This window comes from Trichechus manatus, unplaced genomic scaffold, assembly GCF_000243295.1.
Source record: "Trichechus manatus latirostris isolate Lorelei unplaced genomic scaffold, TriManLat1.0 scaffold00054, whole genome shotgun sequence".
Classification (NCBI taxonomy): domain Eukaryota; kingdom Metazoa; phylum Chordata; class Mammalia; order Sirenia; family Trichechidae; genus Trichechus; species Trichechus manatus.
Genome location: NW_004443990.1, coordinates 15972102 through 15981434, shown reverse-complemented (window position 1 = coordinate 15981434; position 9333 = coordinate 15972102). Strand labels below are relative to the sequence as shown.

The 9333-nt window shown below is 46.8% G+C and overlaps 1 protein-coding gene across 1 annotated transcript in view; it reads right to left on the bottom strand.

Moving 5' to 3' along the window:
- Positions 1–8718: 8718 nt before the first annotated feature.
- Positions 8719–9333, bottom strand: part of CDK12 (cyclin dependent kinase 12) — a 57266-nt gene continuing 56651 nt past the window's right edge. The window contains exon 16 of the transcript XR_002824368.1: positions 8719–8896. The gene's annotated coding sequence lies outside the window, so the exon portion shown is untranslated. The remainder of the gene's footprint in view (positions 8897–9333) is intronic.

The following is a 9333-nucleotide window of genomic DNA, read 5'->3' as shown; positions in this document are numbered from 1 at the left end:
GGGAAAAGGGTGGAGGGTAAGAGCAGGGGTATAGACAAAGCTGCTGTCTTGGCTGCTGAGGACTAGAGGTCAGAAGTTGGGGTGGAGGTGGAGAGGATGATAGGAACATCACCATGTGACTCTTCCTAGATACCTTCGTGTTTGATTCTGATTTATAGCTCCCCGCCCCACCAACCAGAGGACAAAGAGTCACACCTCTCCTGCCAACAATCTAATGGATGATCGACAGGCAGCAGGGAGAGCTGTGGGAAGGGGTGTTCCTAAACCCAGGGCTGGGCTGGATTCCACAAGACACCTTCCTCTCCCCAGCAGTCAGACATTTTTCAGCCTTTAAAATAATATTTTAGTAAAATTTGAGTTTTCAGAGAGTTTTCTTTCACACACATTACTTTAACTGATCTTACTAAAGTCCAATGAGGTAAACATTATTATTATTGGTCTACAGATGATGTAATGAGGGATTTAAAAGATTAAGTGAATAACCCGGGATCACAGGAGAGTAAGGGAGGGGGGACCCAACCCCAGGTCTTCTGACTCTGCATCTAGGCACTAGGGTGCTCCAAGGCCTCTCTTGCTTCTCATTATTGTGCAGCCCCCATTGCCAGGCCAGGTCTGGAGTTTCCTAGTGGAGGGCGCCAAAGAACCCTTCCCTGGTGACTGAAAGTCTTTGGGAGATACCCAGGCCTTGTTGGACATACGTGGGCCCAGCCCCTCCTTCCTGAATACAAGTATCCAGACTCTAGGAAACTGGAGATCCCCAGAGGGTTGTACCTCTCACATTTAGAAATATAAGAGGGAGCTAGACTGAGAGTGGTCAGGAAGGAGGGGCCGGGAAGGAAAATGCCAGCCCAGGAAGCAGCTAAAGTGTGTGCCAAGGGAACCCAAAACAGGGCTTCAGTTATTAAATATAAATAGACAGGGGAGGAGAAGTGAATATAGAGACAGATATTATATCTCTCAGTCCCTGTGAGTTATTAGGAAGAAGGCACTAGTGGTTGCTAAGCAACAGGTCTCCATAGAGGACAAGGCACCAAGAGGAAAATGCCTCTTTTGACGGAATTTTGGGGTGGGAGGGGAGGGAAGGTGGGGTGAAAGGGCTCTGGACTAGCAGGCAGGGCTATGGGGAATGGTTGGTTTGTCTTTCAACACTAGTCCTTTCTCCGGGCCTCCGCAAACCCCGCCTTTATGGTGCTCAGGATTGGTAGAAGGAGGAAGGCCTCAGGCACTCCTCCCTCCCCGCCAGGAGGAGGAACCTGGTTTCCATAGCAACCCAGAAACAATCCTGGCCTTGTTTTGCTTTTGGCTTCTCTGTAGCTCCCTCATGGAGCAACTAATATCATGGACCCCCTTCTCCGATCCCCAACTTCTAATTTGAGGGGAAGGCCATAGAAAGGTTGTGGGGAGGTGCCACATAGCTGGTCTTACTTGGCCCTAAAGTGACGTATTAAGACTCTGAAGGGGGGAGGGTGACTTTTTGGGGAAAGGGCTTCCTGGTGTTCGCTGACCTCTGCACCTCCTAAGGGGCTGCAAAAAGCAGTGCCAAATAGTGGCATCCGATGTAAACTGTGGGCCCAGGCTTTCTTTCTAAAGGTAGGTAGAGACTGGTGTTGGAGGTCAGGGGAGGATGAGGGGGCAGGATCTTTGTGCCCCCTGGCCACTTGGGCCCCCATCCTGCTCTACCTGAAGTCCACTGTCGTCAAAACCCGAGAATGGAGATATAGAACATTAACGTATGTCAAGTATAAGTGAGTGGCACCGAGGGGCATAATCTGTTTTTCTAATATGACCACAAGCAGAGTGTTAGAAGAATTAGGCCGACAGCTGCTGGTTCCCCCCACCCCTCCTCGCTCTCCCTCTCCCTTCCTCCTCGGCGTTTGCACACACCAATGGCAGCCGAGCCCTGCTCGCGATTTCTCTTAATCTTCCTCCGCCATCCTGCGCTCTTTCCGCAGGCGGTGCTGCGAAGCCGGCAGAGCCCCGCGTCACACCTTACTGCTCTCCGAGATTGCTCCACAGAGAGCTCAAGGAGATGGCAATTCGGCGCTGATGCCGGCTGGCAGCAGTTGGGAGAGGGGAAGGAGGAGAGAGAGGGAGGAGGGGAGGGGGAAAAAGTTGGCACAGATACCAAGTTTTTCCCTAGAGAGACATGGGGGGGGGGGGGGGGGCGGAGAGCGAGAGAGAGAAAATGACACAGAGAAAAGGAAACACGGAAAAAGAGGCAGAGTGAGACAGCAGGAGAGAGAGATGATTAAAGTTCTCTCAGATGTCTACATGTGAGCATCCCTAGCCCACCTTACTCATGACCCTCTGAAGATCACACCACCCAGCTGTGGTCATAAACCCACCTATCCACTGCCTGACAGACAGACAGACACACACACGTACACTCCCAGCCAGCCTGGAAGTGGAGAGCGGCCCAGGCATGTATTTGTGTGAGAGTGTGTGCGTGTATGCCTGCATGTTGTCTCTGTTTTGGATCGCAGTAGAATGCAGTATGTAAATGAGATGGTTATTACCGCAATGTTCATCAAGCTGAGCCGAGAAGACATTAATAGCCTGATGAATATGCATGTGAATTTGTTAATTAAGTTAATTATTCTGCTGAAAATGCATTCGTCTTCCAAGGACATTTTCCCAATGATTTTTACATGCTCTAGCCATTAGTCATGCTATATTTTATCAGGGAAATGAGTTTGCTTAAGTTGTAAAAAAAAAAAAAGAGAAGAGAAAGAAAGGAGGAGGGAAAAAATGAAAGAGAAAAGAGGAAAAATGTGTTGAAGTTGAGTGTGGGAAAGCATCTGAAGCCCCGCCTGAAGTCTGAGGCCCAGCTGGGCTTTTGAAGCCTGCCCTCGATTTTTATCGGTACCTCACTCTACAATTTTTGCCCTTTTTTGATGACAAACTTTTTTTTTCCAGTGCCAAATTTCCAACACATTAATTAATTGTTGTAGCCAATTAACTGTAGTTGTGCAAACGAGTTTAGCACTAATTACCATGCAGTGTCTGTAATCACATAAAAAACTTGCTGAGAGAGAGAGAGAAGAGAAAGGAGGAATGGGAAGGGAGCAGTGGCATGAGGGGAAGGGATATGGAGTTGAGGAGCAAGCCAAGGAAAGGGAAAAAGGTGGGGGTGGTGTGAGATTTCCTGGTTTAGGAACCATCTTGCATCCAAGGAAAGTAGTCTTCCCAGCCACATTCTGGACCTCTGAGATTCAGGCAATCTCAGCAGGAGAAGGAGAAGGGCTCGTAGAGTGGCCTCCCCGTCTAAGAACTTCCAACCAAAGGACAGAGGCCCAGAATGGATGTCTCTAGTGGTTTCAATGATGCAGTGCAGTCCCTATGAATCCTGAAGGCCTCAGTGTTTATCGCCATAGCTGGAATTACTGGGTAAGGATATTGGGTGTCACTGGGAGAAGATGTGCCATTCCCGATGGGCCAAGGGGGGTGGGGTGGAGAAGAGTGATATGTGATCATGGCTTGGTTCTAGAGCCCTGAGTAGATGCGGAAAACTGTTATGAGTCAATAGCCACTGGAATAGGCCAAGGGAGAAATGGTAACATAAACTATAAAAGAGCCAGCTCCAGCAGGAGGTGGGAGGTGGCAGCCTTTAGCCAGATACAGCTCCCAGGAGAGGAGCCAAACCTCCTCTCCTGGCAAGCTGGCATCTCTACCATCCATCACGTCTGGGCCAACTCTAGGTTTCCACCTGTCAGCTTCAACCAGTGCCCAGAGGCTGAGGGACAGACCAAATGATTTCTCTCACTCCTTTTGATTTAGCTGTTCATGAACTCAGTTGGAGGGAAAGAGCAGTGGTGAAGTCAGCACTAAGCACTGGACTGGCATTTTTGTTTCTATTCTGCTTCCTCCCCCTTCACCATGTCCCAGACCAGACACTGATCCTCCCAAGGTGTGTGTGTTTGTGTAAATGCACTGTAGTTCACCCCACAAAAACCCCAAAACTTGCTATATAGCCCTTATCCCACCAAAAGAGAGCACTCTACGTTGTTGTTGTTGCTGTCATGTTGATTCCGACTCATAGCAACCCCATGTGACAGAGTAGAGCTGCCCCATAGGGTTTTCTGGGCTATAATCTTTACAGAAGCAGATCACCAGGTCTTTTTCCTACAGAGCCGCTGGGTGGGTTCAAACTGCCAACCCTTTGGTTAGAAGCAAGCGCTTAACTGTTGTGCTACCAGGGCTCCTTACTCACTCTATAATGGGCCTCAATTTCTTCCTCAGACCCCATCAGAGACATATTCAACTTCGTGTTTCCAAGGAGGACAGACAACCAAAGGCTGAATTCTCCCCTCCCCATTCCAGGTTCCAGGTCTGTGGGGAGATTGCTCAAGGGCTTCATGACTTCTGCCTTGTTCTTCCCTGGCAAAGGGAAAACAATTTTAAGGGCCATGCTATATTGCCCTCTGCTTCATGACACTGCTGCTCTCCTAACCCATGAGCCAAATCCATGAGCTTCGAGGATATGAATTGACCTATGCTGTTCCAAAGCTCTCCTCACCTCCAACATCTCTCTTCTGGTACCACCACATCCTCTTCCCAGCAACCCTGGTCAAGTGTAAAAAGGCCTCCTGTCTGAGAAAGCAAGGTGTGGTGGAAAGAACCCTATTTTGAGAGTCAGGAATCTTGGGTCCAGGCTCTTCTTTGACACTTAACAGCATGTGATCTTGGGAAAATCCATTTACTATCTCTGAGCTTCAATTTTCCTCATCTGTAAAACAGAGATAATATCAGTGCCAAGTCTAAAGGGTTAAGAATTAACAATTGCATATATAAAACATTCAGCATACCAAGTGAAATGAACTATTTCACTCATTGCTAGTGAGAGTACAAACTGACAGAACCTTGTTGATGGGCAAGGTGGTAATGTTAAAAAATACTTTTTATGTTCACACAAAACCTTGTACACAAATATTCATAGAAGATTTATTTTAAGAGCCAAAAACTGGAATCAGCCCAAATGTTCTTCAACAGGTGAATGGTTAAACAAACCGTGGTACATCCATACCAAAGCAGTTGCCATCAGTTGATTCCGACTCACAGTGATCCCTGTGTGTCACAGTAGAACTGTGCTCCATAGGGTTTTCAATGGCTAATTTTTCAGAAGTTGCCAGCCCTTTCTTCCAAGGCACCTGTGAGTGGACTCTAACCACCAACCTTTAGGTTAGCAGCTCAGCATGTTAGCTGTTTGCACCACCCAGGGACTCCTGGTACATCCATACCAGGAAATAAAAAAAGGAACAAGTTATTGATACACACAACCACTTGAATGGATCTTCAGGGAATTGATATTGAGTGAAAAAAAAATTCTAAAAATTCTAAAAAGCTACATACTGTATGATTCCATTTTTGAAATGACAAAATTTTAGAAATAGAGGACAGATTAGTGGTTGCCACTAATTAAGAAGGAGTCGGGTGGAGGAGAGGTGGGTGTGATTATAAAAGCGCAACAAAAGGGATCTTTGTGGTGTTGGAACTGTTTAGCACACACACACATCAATGAGACCAAGTAAAAAGGGAAATCTGAATAAGACTGGTAGATTTTATCAATGTCAATATCCTGGTTTTGACATTATACTATAGTTTTGTAAAATGTTACCATTGGGGGAAAGTGGGCAAAGTGTACAAGGGAATCTTTCAATATTATTTCCTACAACTGCACATGAATCTGTAATTATCTCAATTAAAAAAAAAAAAAAGCTATGATAGATTATTGGTGTCTCTGCTGGGTACAGAAGGGAGAAGGGGCTGCCCCTGTGTTTCTGTTGCAGAATTCCAAAGAGGAAGATTAAAAAATATTGTTCTCATTAAGTTACATCAACAAAACAATCATTACCATTAGAGGGAAACAATCATTACCATTGGAGGAAAAGTATCTGTTGACCCAGTAATTCCATTTCTTGGAATTTACTGTAAAAATGCATGAAGTTTTATGTGTTAGGATGTTCACTGTGGTATTATTTATACAGCAAAAATATCTAAATGATTAAAAGTAGGGAAGGAGCCTTATAAATCATGTACATCTAGGTGATGAAATACTCCACAGACTTTAAACATTCTTAAAAAATAAACAAACACACAGCACAATGCCTGGCACATAGCAGGCATTCAATAAACAGTAGCTGTCTTCTCATTACTGGGTTGTTCTCAGGGTCAAAAAAGCTATTATCAGTAAATGTACTTAACAAAATGTAAAGTGCCTGGCAAATGGTAGTTGTTGCTATCTTTCTTTTTTCTTAAATTTATTTTGTTGTTGTTGTTGATAACATACACAGCAAAACATACATCAATTCATCACTATCTTTCTAATGGCTGTCTCTCCCAGTTCCATCCTAGATGAAGCTGTACTTGCCAGGCAGAACACTACCTAAGGTGCTCCTGGCTTGACAGACATGGGAATGGGGAAACTGACTTCTGGGGAGTCTGAGTCAAGTGAATGGGGCCACTTCCTCCTGGGGATCTCTCTTTGCGCCATACCACAAAGAAAGCTATGGATATTCTCCCTAGCATGCACACGTACACACGTTTGACCTTTAATTTCAGGGAGTCACGGAATCCTTGAAGCTCAGTACGTAATGTCAGCCCTGTTGACTCTATTGAAGTAATATTACTCTATTGCATCAACTACTGTTGGCTGAGCACCTACTGAGTATCATGTACTGTCTTAGGTGCTTTACACACATTATTTCACTAAATTCTCACAACCTTAAGAGGTAGTTGTTTATCTACAGACATGGAAACTAGGGTTCAAAGAGGTTAAGTAACAGGTTACCCAAGGTTGCATAGCTGGTAAGTGGAAAGCTGGCACTGAAATCCAGGGCTGTCTGCCTCCAAAACTTGTGATCCTAACCACCTCACGTGCTGCATTGAGAAGGACTGAGGAGGGGTGCACTGTGTGGAAATTGTGCTGAGTCACATGTCTGGAGGAGCCCAGGAGAAGTACTTCTGTTCTTCCACTGCCCCTTGGGTAGGCCCAGACTTAAACCTATCCCAGGCAGAAGAAAAATCTCTGAAGTAGGAGACCCATTCTGAAGTCATACAATCCCATAAGTAAGTTTTTCCATAATTCTAACCTCTATCTTTCCTGCTCAAATCTGATCCCCATTCCTTTCTTCTGTTTCCAGTGGAGATGAATAGCTGACAGGTTGTCCCTCCATGAAAGATCCTAGGACAGAAGAGGATGAAGAGAGCTTCTCTCCCCAGCTTTGTTGAGGCCATGACTAGGATGACTCAGTCTTCTTGGTCTCTTGGATCTGCCTCAAGGCAACAAACCAAAAAATGGGCAGAAGAAAATGGATCAGAAAGGATAAGCAGAAGGGAACAGGCTAACCAGACCAAAAAGACCAGCTTAGAGAATGGCCTTGGGACCTTAGTGCTGGGCTCACGGTGAAGTTAAAGTGGACAGTTTTGCCCACCAGGCTTAACAGCCAGCTTTATGTTTGACATCTATCCAGCTGTGGAAGTCTGGCCAGCATCCCCTTGGGCCAGTGCCTCTTGTTATGACATCTCTATAGCCACCTCTCTTTCAGATAGAAAGGAGGGGCTGAGGTTCTGCCAGTCTGTATCTACCCCTCCTGTTTCAGTACTACCTCACTGTATTTGTGCAGACCAGGCAGCCCAATTGATGGCAAAGAAATGCCCAGGGAAGAGAGTAATTTTGTAGAAAGGATGGTGGAATCTCAAGGCTAGGTCCAAAGGGGGCTCTTCCAAGAGCCCAAGGCTAGGTCCAAAGCTCTTCTCTTTTCTCTCAACATGAGAGCCCAGAAGAGAACTGGGGCCTGAGACTGAACACACAGAATGGGGAATAGGGTTCTTCCCTCCCTTGCCTACATACTGTTCTACCCCACTGGGACCCAAGCATGCCCACTGTTCACTTTGGTTTCCCTGGGCCCACCTACCTTATGGACAGGAGAGGGTTAAAGCATGGTATGGGCAAGCTATAAATTTCCCATCATTGTGGGGAGAACAGGACTGTTGGCAGTGATGGGCTTGGGGGTGGGGAGCGGGATCTGGGAAAAAGCCAGGAGGTTGTCTCTAGGTAACAATAAACACCGCAAGCAAGGAGCAGCTGTTACACTTACTCTCTCTGCATCAAAATGCTGAAATAACACTAATAAACCAGTGTACCCAATGCACAGGCACACACGCACCCAGGGCCAGGCCCCACTGCAGTCCTAGGGCTGCCCTCTGCTTCAAGGCAGGGCCCTTGGTGCCAGCGGACACATCATTCTTGGCCTGGGTATACTTGCGGGGAGGACGAGGACTGATGTGGCCTCCCACCCCAGTGACATTCTCAGGGACAAGGGGCAGCAAAGGCTGGGAGTTCTGGATTCCGATCCTGGTGGCATTCACTAGTGGCATGAGTTCAAATGAAGCCACTCTCAGCTGAGAGTTGGGAGGAGACGGGGAGAGTAAGAGAGAGAAAAGTGTAGAGAACAGATAACTACTTACCATGTCCTCTAAGATTGGAGGGCATGAGGCGGCCAGGGGTCAGGTTGGCTGAAAAGGAGGTAAAAGAGAAGGGGGATAGAAGAGGGCCTTGAGAAAGAGAAGGATCAGGGAGCATGTGGTATCGAGGAGTGATTCTTACATCTCTCCTGAGGCTGAATTCCCCACACCTGCCCACACCTCACCTGGTGCATCCAGGCTTCCCCTCACAGTACCAGTTTTATACCCAGAGCCAGGTGATGTGTTGATTCAGGATTGAGCTTTATTATGGGGGTTCCAGCAGAGGACCCCAGGCTTCTGATGTTGCCAGGGAGAGCAGTCCCAACTCCCTCCATTAAGAATAGCTGGTCTGTCCTTTCTCCAACTGAAGCCCTCTCTGGATATCCAGGAACAGCCTGGCAGTGTCCCTCACCCTGGCTGGAGAGAAGAGGTGCTGGCAATGAAAGGAACAGAAATAGGCAAATGAGAACTCAGGCTCTATCACAAATGCCTCCCTTTTCTTAGCCCACCCTTCTCTGAGGTTAGCAGGAGAAGGTGTTTGTTATTATGTGTCTGGATATGCTGGCATCCATGATCTCTAACTGCTTCCCTTTGCTGAAACAAGGAGGCCCCTGGAATGTGGGCAGAGGCATGGATGGTTCTCCTAGTCTACCTTCTGGCTTATTTTTCCTGGTATGTTCAAAGACTGTATCCTATCATCCCCTTGAATCGGAATGGATGAAGAAGAAGCATACTACCCACCTGCCCTGTACCTCAGACAATCTGTGATTCTGTGCCCACTTCCCAGCCTTACCCTAACACTCTGGTTTAGCAGCAGAATGCTCCTTAGAAGCAAGGATGGCAAGACTATGTCTCACATACTTTGGACAT